This window comes from Galeopterus variegatus, unplaced genomic scaffold (genome assembly GCF_000696425.1).
Source record: "Galeopterus variegatus unplaced genomic scaffold, G_variegatus-3.0.2 Scaffold5, whole genome shotgun sequence".
Taxonomy (NCBI): domain Eukaryota; kingdom Metazoa; phylum Chordata; class Mammalia; order Dermoptera; family Cynocephalidae; genus Galeopterus; species Galeopterus variegatus.
Genome location: NW_007726116.1, coordinates 987,537 through 1,001,627, shown reverse-complemented (window position 1 = coordinate 1,001,627; position 14,091 = coordinate 987,537).

The window sequence follows — 14,091 nt, the reverse complement described above, 5'->3', positions numbered from 1 at the left end:
GGGGAAGGGCCGTGCCAGCGACACTCATCATCCCGCTCAGCCCAACAAGGGACCCCCGGCTGGACCGGGGTCTCTTCCCGCTCGGTTTTGTCGGCCTCTGGCTCAGGGAGGCCCGACAAGGGCCATATTTCCAATCAGGTAAATTAGCTATCAATGTTTTCATTCTAATAGTATTCATTATAATTATATTTAAGTTCATTGTATATTTTCCAAAGAATTATTTGCCCACTATACAAAACTTGAACTTATGTTACTTTTCACATGTTTTTTTCCCCCTCCTGACTTCTTTCAGGCCAGTGGAGATGACAGTATGAAACCTTTAATTTCATACCTTGCCCAAAAACCTTTCCATGGTCTTTTATGCCAGATCAGACTTGCATAGATTTAGGAGGTGTGGAAAAGCTAGATTAAGCTGTCTCGGTCTGGCTCGTCTTCCCTTTGGTCAGAGTGTGAAGGAGTCAGTGCTGCACAGTTCCTCCATCACCAGAGGAAAAGCTCTTCTCAATTATGTTGGTTTAATTTACAGGGATTTTAGTGATCCACAGAACAAGTGAAATTTAAGATACGCATCTTAAGCTCAGTTTGTAAAGGCCTGTGCTTTCAATAATAAAACTCACAGTGACAGTGATGTATGATTTTCTTTATGAGACCTGAAAACTGATGGATATGTGATCTTATAAATGCTTAGACAAACTAATGCACATAATTATATTTTCCATTTGAAGTCTATTGCTAGGCATTCTAATACAATATCATTAGTTGAAATGGCCATGATGATACAGCTTGGGCAGTTTGTCATGGTAATTACAGGGTGATTATTTTTGACTGGAATAAAGATTTCAGTTTTAGTATGGTGGAAAGCATCATCACAAATTACAAACAGCCTTGGAAAATAATAATAAAAACTTTAAGATTTTAATGCTTTTTGCAGCATTATTCTAAAATAATTTCTCATTAAGGAAACTGTCCATAAATTGGCTAAATAAATTATTTTTAAAGCGATTAAAATATGGCTTTGCCAAAAGGATCCCACTTATCTCATTAATGGTCCCTATGTATAAAATGTCCACATTAGATAAAATTTGCGTGTGGTAAATAAGGCTTATGTCATAATTAACAACCTTTAAAGAAAGGATTTTTTTTTTAGCAGACACGAAAGTATGGCATTTGTCTTCACTATATTCAGAATGGTTGATTAAAGTAGACAGTGTCCTAACATCTGTATTGAAAACTATATTAATCAATTGATTAATCATGCAACATTAATCAAAAGCCTCCCTAAGTGTTTTAGTATGTGAGCAGCTCTTAGTATTTTCTATCAGATCCCTTTTAAGGTGTCCATTAAAAAGATTAAATTTGGGTGGTAAATATTGAGAGGTTGTGGAACTTGTGGCTTCTCACTGGAAGGTCATAGCCACCGCTCATTAGTGCTACTTTTAATGGGATAAGAAGCAAAAGTTTTGAATATGTGACTAAATCAATTAATCAGTCCTGCAGTTGACTCATTCCAGTAAGCAGTTCAGTATTTGCCGAATCGGCACCAGGGCCATCTGGCTGATTTGTCCTCAGTGATTTGGCTTAAAACAAAGAATACTTTTTACTTAAGAGTTTAAATTGAATGGATGATAAACTGATGCAGCAAATGCTATTCGATATGTCAGTTTGTAGAAACTAGTTAAAAGTCAGTCTTTATCGATAAGAATGTATTTAAATGATCCAAGTTGCCCTGTACAATGAGTGTAGAGCTTCCTATTACTGCAGTGGATGTTCCAAAATCAAATGAATTATTTTAATGTTTAGTGAGATTCAGTTGGACTTTGTAGTATGCTTTCAAGCTTACTAATCAACTATAAATTTCAAAATTGATGACTTATAATTGGTTAGTTCTTAGATTTCCAAACTCTTTTATATGTAAGACTGGTCAGGGAAATTCATGCAGTAAATGTGGAGAAAATCAGTATCAAAAACAAATAGAAATTTATTCAAAAGAGTTCAGAGAAAGACATTAAAATGAACAACTATTGGGCAATGAAGACAATTATTTGTCATTTTAAGAAAACATAGCTCTATTGTCTTTTGTTTCCTCTTTCTAATTCTAAAAGCAATGCTTTTCAGTATATCTGTTTATTTTGATTGTTTTGCAATGTGCAAAAAGCAGTATGCTCTGCAAACTGTTTTGATCTTACAATCCTCTTACATTTACTGATGGATAACAGTTAAGATGCTCTTTTTACTATTTTGCAAATTATCATAATGACATTCAACGAAATTAAATCTTATCAATTTTTTTTTTGGATATAATTTTGCCTGCTTCTCTAACAGAATCTAAACCTATAGGCATTTTAAAACATGGTATGCCCCTATGTTTATCCCTGCTGTTGCTTGAGGAAAGATTCTCTAGACAAGACAGTTTCCAGAGTTTGTGCAAAGTACTTTATGATTTGTGCAATGTCTAACTATTGCTGTTTTTCAGCAAAATGATTAGGTGGTAGTTTTAAAATTTGCAAATATGTCCTGAAGCTTCAGCAATAGAAACACATATCTGGATAACTAAATTTAAATATATGCTAAAAATCTTCAGTTTCAAAGGATGCTTTTTTTTTCTTCTTTGCCAGTTGCTCAGAGTAAAGAAAAGATATTTTATTATATCTGATCCAGCGATGTTCGTCTATAAAAGGATGATGATACACCATCTCTGCATTTCTCATTTGGATATAGTTGTGTACAGAAGAAAGGCACCCTAGCTTTACACATGTGGCTCCTAAAAACCAGTTACCTTTATCATGAGTTGACCAATGACACAAATTCTATAGAAATAATTTAAAAATAGTTTTTACTTAGCATTTAGTACTGGAGAAAGAGAAAATTTAGCTAATTCATTTTACTTTCCAAAGTTGATCAACCAAGTACATTACTTTCTTACTCTTCCCAATTGTTTGCTATCAGCAGAATAGTGCTTTAAGGAAATTTACAGAATAAATCTAATTATGTTAAGGTATTATTAAAAATTGGTTTCTGTTAGCATGCACATTGTACATTATAATTGTGAATGTGTGTTTTGGTATGAAGTATACGGGTGATATTCTTAGCTGATCAATACTTAGAGCTATTCAGGTACTCACCAAATGCTATAAACCTTTATTTTAGTTCTTTGTTGCCAAATAATTACATAAAAAAGGAACATGTCTAGAAATTAGAAATAGATTGGGTTATGTCTTTGTGTATATATTGTTTCATATTTGAGTTATATTTTCATTTTGCTATTGACGTGAAGCATGGTTGCCTTCAGCAGGGAATGAAATATAATCTGCATAATTTCCATTAGTTTTTCATTGGGCAAATGTGTTTTGATATTCTATAGTAGGTTGGTTTGTGGCTAATCATTTTTGTACTTATCAGCAGGTTTTACTTCTATATTAAAAAAATATTACACATTTTAGAAATTATGGGAATAATTTAGCCATAGAACATCTAAGTTTCAGTATCTGTCAGTTCATTAGTCCAGCTCATTAGAAACACAAGGAATACAATTAGTTGCAAATAAAATTCTTATTTCATTGCCTGGATTAAATTTTATGCTATCCAGAAAGCATTTTAGATAGATATTTATTTTTGCTATTGCTCTTGTGGCCTAATAGAACTATGAGCATACTTCAAAAAGTTTGCAGAAAAATGGAATGAAAAGATAATACAAATTTTTCCATGAGCTTTTTGAAGACCCTCGAACATGGCATTGTAGACTTGGAAGGAACTTCATATACTACATCTTGCTTTGAGGAAACATCTCTGAAAGAGCATGCTTATGAATAGATGAAAGCATTATATGTGTGAAACATTTTGGCTTATGGGCTTTGGCTAAGATTTGAACTAATTTTAAGGTTCATTTTGTGGGGGTCAGCCGGCCAGTACAGGGATCGAACCCTGGACCTTGGTGTTATTAGCACCATGCTCTAACAAACTGAGCTAACCAGCTAGCCCCTAAAAGCAGATTTCTTTACAGTTACATCGAAGAAATAAGTTCAAGAGATCTATGGTACAGTATGGTGACAATATTTAATGACAATATATTGTATTCCTGAAAAATGCAGAGAGAGTGGATGGTCAGTGTTCTCACCACAGAAATGACCACTATGTGAGGTAATACATTTGTTAGCTAGCTAGATTTAACTATTCTGCATTGTACATATACTTGGAAACATCATGTCCTACATGATAAATATATACAATTTTATGTCAATTAAAAATGTTTTAAAAAAGTAGATTTCTCTGGATTTCATCCCTTAATAGAATTCAAAATTGCACAGTTTTGTAGTTGTTAAGATGAGTAAAAACATCTATGTTCTTTATTCTGCTCTTCAGACCTTTAAGAGTATGATTTAGGAAAGTCACGGAACCGTGTCTGTTTTTTTTCGTTTTTAAGAGAAGATAAAATAACAAATGTATTTGCTTAATAGTTTTGTGAGGATCAAATGAGATAAAGAAATTAATAGCACTTTGAAAACTTGCCAATTGCCAAAGAAATTAAATTTTTATTATTACTATGTTATTAAACAAGGCCTTGTCATGTTTAGAACACTATTCATTTAGCTAAAGGATCAGTTCCGGAGTCATATTGTTTATTTTCCTTCATGTCTTTTCTGTCCTACTTAGTGACTGTGTAGACTTTTTTCATGTGACATCTGTATCTCTTTAGATAATAATAATATCTAAATCATAAGGTTATTGGGAGAACAAAACGAGGCAATAGAAAAAAAAGCCCTGAGAACGTGAGACATAAAAAGGTGTTTTTAATGTTTTCTTATTATTGTTGCTATTAGCTTTTGATCCAGCTATAGTAATAGTTGACCATATTTGGTTTCTTTCAAATTCTTGTGATATCAGCTTAAGACAAACTGTCAAAATGGGCTTCCCAGATTTGTTTTAAAAACATAATTCTCATTTGCCTATATAATACTTAACTCTTCTTCAATAATAGAGGTTTCAATGGAAAAATGGAAATGTGAAGTAAATAGTTTATCTCCACTGTTCCAGAAAATACACAATGTTCCCTCTTAATACTCAGCAAGTGGATTTGTTTCCTGGGCAGTAACTTTCTAATTAGGACAATTTCAACCACATGGCCTATTTCTATACACGAAAGTGAAATTAACTTGTTCTTTAAAAGGTTCGGATTATAGCCAAAACCATACCAGATAGACAAAGTGGGTGGACCAAGAAAACTGGAACTTGGTTAATGGGTAATTCTGATGAAACGGAGTTAATTCTCGTTAGCTCTTAACCTCTAGTCTATCAATAGGTAAATTAGGATTACCAGATTTTCTGCTGAGATAGAGAATCCACCAATATAGTTTACTACAAATACTCGTGGAATTTATGTCTCCAATACTTAACTCTGCCAATATCCTCTGACCAAATGCATGGCTGCTTTTTTTTCATGTGGTTCTTTATTTTCTCTTCATTTTCAATATTAAATGTTACAGTGATCTGAAACTCCTTAAAGCTAAAAATCAGGAATAATGGTATAATCTCTTTTTAAAAAATAATATTTATTTTTAATTAACACATATTAATTGTACATATTTATGGGGTACAGAGTTATATTTCAATGTATATATACAATGTGTGATGATCAAATCTGGGTAATTAGCATATTCATCATCTCCAAAATTTATTTCTTTATGATGAGAACATTTGACTTCTTTTCTTGTACCATTTGAGAACATACAATAAATTATTGTTGATTATAGATGCCTAGCCCTACTGTACACCACTAGAATTTATTTTTCTTATTGAGTTGTAATTTTGTATCTGTTAATAAATCTCTTTATGTTAACAATGCATTTTCTCTTAAACTAACTTTCTTTTCCTAAGAATTTGCATCTCCTCCATGTAATTGTGCCTGAAGAGGGCTGACTATTCCTGTTTGGGAGTTCTTTAAATTTCTCAAGAGTATAGAATCCTTAGCTTTCCACTAGAAAATAAACTTAACTTTTATTTTCAGTTTTGAATATGGGAAGATGTTTTTCAAAATGTGTATTTAGTTTTGCTCTTCACAGCCTCCCAAATCATCCAGTTATAAAATAAGAGAGCACTAAGAAGGGTAAACAAGGGTAATTGATCAACAGAGTTATGGCCACAGGTAAATAAGACAAGAAAGTAATGGCCTCATTGAAAATTATGGAGTCAACTCTCTGGTTTCCAACAAATAAGAAGAAAAACGTCACTTTCTGGTAACTTATAAATGTTTCAATCACTGAATCCAGGGACAGGAGGAAAGATGAAATTCTGAAATATTAATAATGCAATTAGGTTATAGTATTTAATTGCTAGGCTTTTTCTGTTAAGATTCAGAAATAATCATGTTTAAAAGACTACAGTCGTAATAACATAGTTTTACTTAAATATTTCTAAAATGCTCTTCATTGAGATTGTAAGCTCACATCACATTTCAAATACTTATGTACACTTTTCAGAATCGTGTTTATAGCATCTCTAAATTCTACTACAAGAAAAGACAGCTTATATTTCTTACTTACTATTTTTAGCATAAAAATATCACCAATTGTTCTAAGAAAAGAATCTCTTTTTATTTAGGATACAAAATTTTACTAAAACAAACAAGGTAATTTTAAAAAATACTAACTCAGAAATTTCTAAGCATCGAGGAATAAAGTCTATAATCTCAATGACTACAAGTACAATTTAATTATAAATTTCTATTATATGAACACTTTAAAATTACCAACACAGCAGAAAAAAAAAGTTACATGTATTATTTGTCATTGTTCAATTGTATGTTTCACATAGAAGCAATATCTGCATGTTACAGATTAACTGTGGTTTTGTTAATCAAATACATATAATTTCATTCTAAAATTCATGCTTTTATTCCCCTTAGCCTTTACACTGTGTTACAAATTAAACGAAAAATGTATATGCAAACTGTTGTAAAAAAATTAGTTTCCTTAGAAAACCCATTAGTTTTATTGCAATTTTTGATTGAGTGAAATTCTATTTGTGACTATTTCTCCTCTTCCTCCAAATTGTCAACTTGTCTTTAAGTGCACTCTACACAATACAATTTACCTAATAAAATTATATATTTTACTTTTACATAGAAATAAAAATCTTCCATTATATGCTCAGTCTAAGAGAAATCCTGAGGAAACAAGTATTAGTAAACCATTTTATTAAGGTAGATGTTTGGTTATTAGGATTTTTTAAAAATTCAGAAGCTCTGCCTGCTCTGTTTTCATTTACAATTCAAAATTAAATTTTACTCTGTATACCTTGATAGAAATATTGAAGCATCTTTCTTCCTGGATTTTAAATTTGTTTGTTTAAATAATGATCAACACAAACCACAAATTAAGCGAGATTATTATAGCTGAATTGAGGTATACGAAAATGTTCAACAGCAAGCCTAATTTCTCTCATCAGCATTCTTTTGCACTATATCAGTTTATTTGTTTTAATTGAAACACATGAAATGCAATTTGAAAGAAAGACCATTATTTTAACTGCAGCCGTGAGCCTACTCATGACAATGGCATCAGCTCAGTCTTACTCAGTTCTGATCCCAAACTCAATCTACTAGACCCTTGAAAGTTTACGTGTTAATTATTGCCATGTAAAATTTTAATTTGCTCCAAAATTACATGGTGAATATGGTTATTACAAATAAGTTTATATTAGAAATTGGCACTAGAGGGAGCTAAGTAATTGTATCATTGCTGCATTTAGGGGGAAATTGAACATTCATTTAAAAACTTTTATTTTTTTCAGAACTTGCTGATTTTACAAATATGGCAGCTATGCCTCAGCAAATTATAAGCAATAATGAATTAGTTAATTTTCTTTAGTGAAAACTGCTATGGTAAGATTATTAAATTACGGTATTTCTACTTAGTGAAAGTAGCTACCAGTCAGTAAATTAGGATTTCTAGGACTATTTGGGGAAACATATTGTTACTATTATCCATGTTTATCCTTATTTTGGCCCTAACAATTAAAATGTTCACAGTACCTGTTAAAATACAAATTTTGTCCCCAAATTTATAGTTTTATAAGAAAATTGCGTTATTGAATAGGATCTCAATTCAGATTAGAAAACAATCGTGCTCTTAGGGAATAGGCTAGGAATTTAGTTGGTTTGATTACTTTGAAGGTCCGATTCAGTCCAACAACAGTATTCTTTCCCAGCAAACAGAGCCTGCCATTAGTAGAGCACAACTGTGCCATTTCCTACTTTTGTACTTATCTATTCAACGAACAAAAGTGAAAAGCTGCAGGATGGTTTTATGTAAATTAAAGAGCTAAAGGGCAAATAAACGATTTCATACATTCTACGTGTGTAGTCCCAGGAAAAATTCACATTTGAAAAGAGCATCTATAAAGGCAATATTGTGAAGGGGAAAAATGGGAAACTTTATCCTACCCATCCTCTTATCATTTAGGCAGTCACGGCCAAAAAGGGACGAGTTGTACTCGGCCTTGTAAGTGAGCATGCCCCATTACAATAAGGAACGTCAGAACTTTTTCCCCCCAAAGGTCCTGTGAGAGAAAAAGTATGGCTTAGATGTTAAAATAAAATGGGGCCTCATTCACATTTCATTCTACATTGAAAATACAATGATGTTGAAAATAGGGAAATAAAACCCATTATCTTTTGTAGTGAAATCTTCTTAGCTAATTTTTAGTTTTTTATTTGAATTGATGTACTAATGTCCAAATAGAAGTTATTTTTTTTTCTTCTTAGCTAATTTTTAATTTTTTAATTTGAATTGATGAACTAATGTCCAAGTGGAAGTTTCTTTCCTTATTTTTTTTCCTAATTGTTCAAATGAGGAAAATGTTCTGCCTTTACCTACATATGTATAGGTTGAGTTTTAATACAGAAATGAATTTCAGGGTAAATAAATGTACAAAGGAGAAAAAAATTACAGTCAGGACACACAGACTATTTGATAAACCTTAAAACTGATTTCTTCCTGTTTGCTTCATTTGTTACTGTCATGAAAATGAAGCATTCTTTAAATTATGTATTTTATTTTTACTATTTAAGTAATTAGCATATTATCTATCTCTAAGGAATGGTATAATCAAAATTAGCCTTACAAAAGGAGTCAGGAAGTGAAATTTCAAAGACAGGACTTGGGGGGAAAAAAGGAGGTATAGTATAGTATACTGGGTATAACTAGGACATCTTTCAGATCTCTAAATCAGTGTTTAACGAACTCTAATGTACATGCTAATCACCTGAGGATTTGTTAAAATACAGGTTCTAATTTAGAAGATGCTCAAGTCTGCATTTCTAACAAGCTCCCAGGTGATGCTGATGTTGCTTCTGTGGACCACACTTTGAACAGCAACAGTCTTGGCTTCTTTTAATACTGATACATGCTTTCTGGCTTGAAATAAGAATTGAAAGCGAAAGGGAAGTAGGAATGTACCAATTCTGGATATCTGATATGCCAACTATAGTTGTTTTTGCCTATCCTGGGCCGTGTTAGATGCTCAACATTGACCACAAACAGGAACAGCAATCTTGCAGGAACAGGGCCATGTGTGACCATTCACATTGTCAATTGCAACCTCCTTTGATTTCACAGCATGTCCAAGATACCATAATATTACCTTTCGAGAATTTCAATAGCTTTCTTTTTAGGTTTATCTGTTTATTAATATTATTATTTTTTTACATTCTATGATGTTGCAGAGTAGTTGTGGGGAGAGAGTGGGGAAAGAAAGGGGGAAGGAAATAGGGAGGGAAAAGAAGGGGGTGGGTAGAGGCCTGTGGCACTCCCCTCATTTCTGCATGGGAGACCAGGGGACTTCCAGTGGTGGCTTGGTCATTGCTGCTTTCGCTGCAGATGTCAGAGGGGTGTGGCTGAAGCCATCCCTCCCCCACCACCCCAGATCGGGAACCCTGGGGCACTTCCTGTGGCAGCTCAGTTCAATAGCTTTAAAAATCTTTCTTTTGAGTAGATTAATTTATTTCATAAGGAGGTGTGTGAAAGTTTGGAAACCTGCAGTGTGTAGCAAACAGAGCTTTTTGATTTGGAATCAAGTTCACCTGGACTCAGATTCCACCTCTGCCATTCATTAGGTATGTCATCTTAAGAAACTGATTTAATGTCCTTAGCCTCAGTTTCATTATCAGTAAAACAGAAATATCATACTTACCTCTTAGGCTTGCTGTTTTGCTTAAATTTTATTATTTCTGATTTAGTTGGCTTTTATCACTGAGCATCTAGAATTTAAATACATTTTACTTAGTATTAGGATGCTAGCATACACATGCCCTGGTGAATAAGGACCATCATCACTATAACCACTACTAGCAAAAAGAATATTGAGCCAACAGTTGTTGAGTGTAGATGGAATAAGTCATTTGTGAGGTGGGATGATGGGAGAGGAAGCAAAAAAGGAAGCTTGGGCCAGATAATAAGAGGCTTTAAGCCTGTGCTAGAAATTTGGAATTTATTCTGTAAAAATGATAAACCATTTGAGGATTGTGAGCTGAGAAATAGTGGGAATGAAATAGCATGCCTTTATTTATCTGAGAATAGTTTAGATGGGGCTCAGGAATAGCATTGTTTCTATAATCCAGGTTAAGAGATTGTGAAGGCATGTTCTACAATAGTGGAAACAGAAAGGGTTATATTACACAATTATTTGGAAATCAAATTTGCAAGGATCCGTGACTATTTGAACATGGGGCTGTGAGTTAGGATATTTTTATCCAACTCTGCAGGCTTCAGAAAATTTGTTATTTCACATACAAGAAGTACTACAGAGTGATGCTAGCTTTTCTGCAATTCTTTTGGTTAAGTTTGCAGATGGCTGTACCCCAGACGTGACCATTCCCAAAGACAGTACAAAGGGCTGTCTTTTCCTAGTGTCTCTTTTCTAAATTGTGAGAATTTTTCCTAGAAGCTTTTTAGCCAATTTTCTTAGGTCTTGCCTAGAATTGTATCCCAAGTGTTGTCATAAAACAATCACTGTCAAGAGAGAGAGACCATAAGAGATGGCTGAGACTCCTAAGGAACCTCCTCCTCCTGTACCAAATAGAGGCAGCCTTTCCCACTGTACATGACTATTTGGAAAAGAGTGGATTGCTCTGCTGGAGCTCTGTGAGGAAGGCCTCTGGCTTTGTTTGAAGGTGTGTTGGGAGAGGGGAGTGCTTGTGTATGTGTAGATGGTCATCAACTAATCAACACTGCCTGCTTGGGTGAAGGAAAGTTACACTAATACACTAATAAATGTCTGATTATTTATAAAAAAGTATTTATTTAATGTGTCTCTCTAGAGTAGACTATAGACACTACGAGATTTGGAACCATATCAAATCCTATATATTTTTATTTCACTTTTGTATCACTTAGAATAGTCTCAGATGTGCTGGTGGTTTGCAAGAAAATAGTTTCTGATAAACTACTCTTGACGGTCATACGGCTTCTGTGTATGTGTTCGGTAGCCTTCTTGCTTTCTCAGCAGTGTTTCTTTCTGTATAATCCATCAAGCTCCAGTCACACCAAGCATTATACAGTCCCTCAGTCATGCTCAAGTCATCCCAGAACTGAAAAAATGTTCTTCTCAAGCCTAGTTCCTTCTTCTTGTTAAGTTTTCATTCATATGTCCCCTCCTCAGAGAAGCCTTGTCTAATTTTCTTATGTAAATTATTTTCCCACCATGAATTATTTGCTGTTTTATTTTAGCACCTTGCATACTCCCCTGAAAACACTAATTTAAAATATTTGTGTATAGAAATTGTAGGTATAGATACAGATAACTGTGTGCTCTTCATGGCGATAGTTTCTATCTCTATTTTCTTCACCCATATTCCTTCAGAACTCGATAGGGTGCACATATTTGTGCTGTATAAATATTTGCTCAGTGAACAAAGGTGGCTGAGGTCTTTGTTTCTAGATTGGGTGACTTGGAGAATGCTCTTAACAATTTGAGAAATTTGAGAAAAAGTGACATTTTTAATGGAAGGTCATTAGATTAATTTGAAATGCTGTAAAGGAAGAAATCAGTGAGGAATTAAGAAGGATGAATTCTAGACATTTTTAAATTTGGGTTTCTAGCATAAGAGAGAAAAAAATGATAATGGAGGCAAGATCTCGCTATGGTAATCTAGGCCTTCATAGAACTTGATTATTTGACAAAACTTATGTTGATGTGCTTTTGCCACCAGGAGGATCTTCTCAGCCTTATACTGTATTTATTTGCTATTTATTTATTTATTTGACTATTTGAGTTTCTCAAAATTTTAATCCTATGAGCTTCATGAGGAGTTACTGTCATGTAGTATTTTTAGGATACTGAAAAGGATCAGGGAAGCTGAGATATTGACTTTGGTGGCATCCATAGTAGGGTTGTGTGGATGTTAAAGGACTATTTTTAGAAGACTAAAAAGCACGACAGTTGTGCAAATATAAAATGAGCATATGACAAAGATTTTATTCACCTCATTAATTAGTTAGGGAGCCAATAAGATGTTGAAACCAGTTCAAAACTATTTGAGAAGCTGGACATAAAGCAATTCTATGGTAAATTTGCAGATTATATGTAAAACTGGCTAATGTCTTTCAGGGGATTATATGTACCTTTGGGGTTTTCTGTTCTACCAGGTAGGAATTATTTGCATCTCTACTAGACAATCTACAAGTTAACTTCTGCCCCTAAAATTTATAAAATAGGCAGTTAATGGAAAATCAAGTTCTGAGTGAGTGTGTGTGTGTGTGTGTGTGTGTGTGTCGCTTTCAAGATTTTGGATAATTTTTCCGAAAGTGTAAGGAGAAGAGTAGAATTCACTAAAGAAATTAATCTTTTGTGTGTGTGTGTGTGTGTGTGTGTGCGCGCACGCAGGTGTCTGTGAGAAAGAGAGATGTTAATAATGATTGTCTGCCACTAATACTATCATCACACCATTATATTATATCTTGCAACTTAAATATTTGGAATTCAGTACATTTCTGTAATTTTTAAGAAAATAAGCAAACAAGAAATTATTGGCCAAAGCATTTTTTTAAAAAGTTTTGGTAACAAATGGAATGTGTCCACAGATTGAAACTATAGGTAATATACATATAGATTTTTTAAAAAAATATATGTAAGATTGAGCATTTACAAAAAAAAATTAAATCTATTCAGATGCTCCAACCTACTGTTACTTAATTTTTCTTTGGGATGAAAAATACTTCAAAACTAGAGGCACCTACATTAAAACAGTCTTGATGACACAGTGCCTTTTTTGCTGATATTTCATTCACTTTTCTCTAGGCAGCTGAAGTAGATTGCTCCTTTAAAGTGAAGTTAGTGAAATTCTGTATTTATATCACTTATCATAATATGACTAGAATAATAGGTGATAGTGGGCTCTTATAGACTCAGTGACATAGTTCTTATTTAATGTATGTGATTTAGCCCATACAATAAATGGGGTAAGAACTTTGAGATAGATAAATGGTATTTTACAGATGAGAAATCCAAGATTAAGTGAGATTAAGTAATTTGCAGAAACCCTATACCATTAAATAATGGAGTTGATATCTATTCCAATCTACTTGAAGCTGCAGTATAGCCTTTAATCATGACTTTACTTTTATCTTTAAAATAGTTGTTTTTCTATGAATACTTTTTCTCCAGGGTCTCCTTAGCACCAGCAGATTTTTTTTGTACGTTATTTTTCTATAGGAATTTAGCAATAGTAATAATATTAATGGAACTACTACTTAATTAAGCATCTGCTTTCATCTAATATTTTTGTCCCATACAATTTTTAACACCAACACTTGGTGATAAGTATAATTGTTCTAACTTTATGTTTGGGCAAGCCAAAGTTCAAATAGATTTCCAGAATTGCCCATTAAGTGACAAGATCTGACCTTCCTACTCAGGTCTACTTCTCTCATGATCACCACTCTTGCTCAGCAAAAGAACATCCATTTCAAAGCCATACCTCTCGGATGAATTTCAAAAGAACCCCCCTTCTCTTGACCCCAGAAGCATGCTCTATTTTCATCCCTGTCCTTGGAATGGCACTACAGGAATAGTTGCTGACTCCCTGGCAGCATTTCTTCT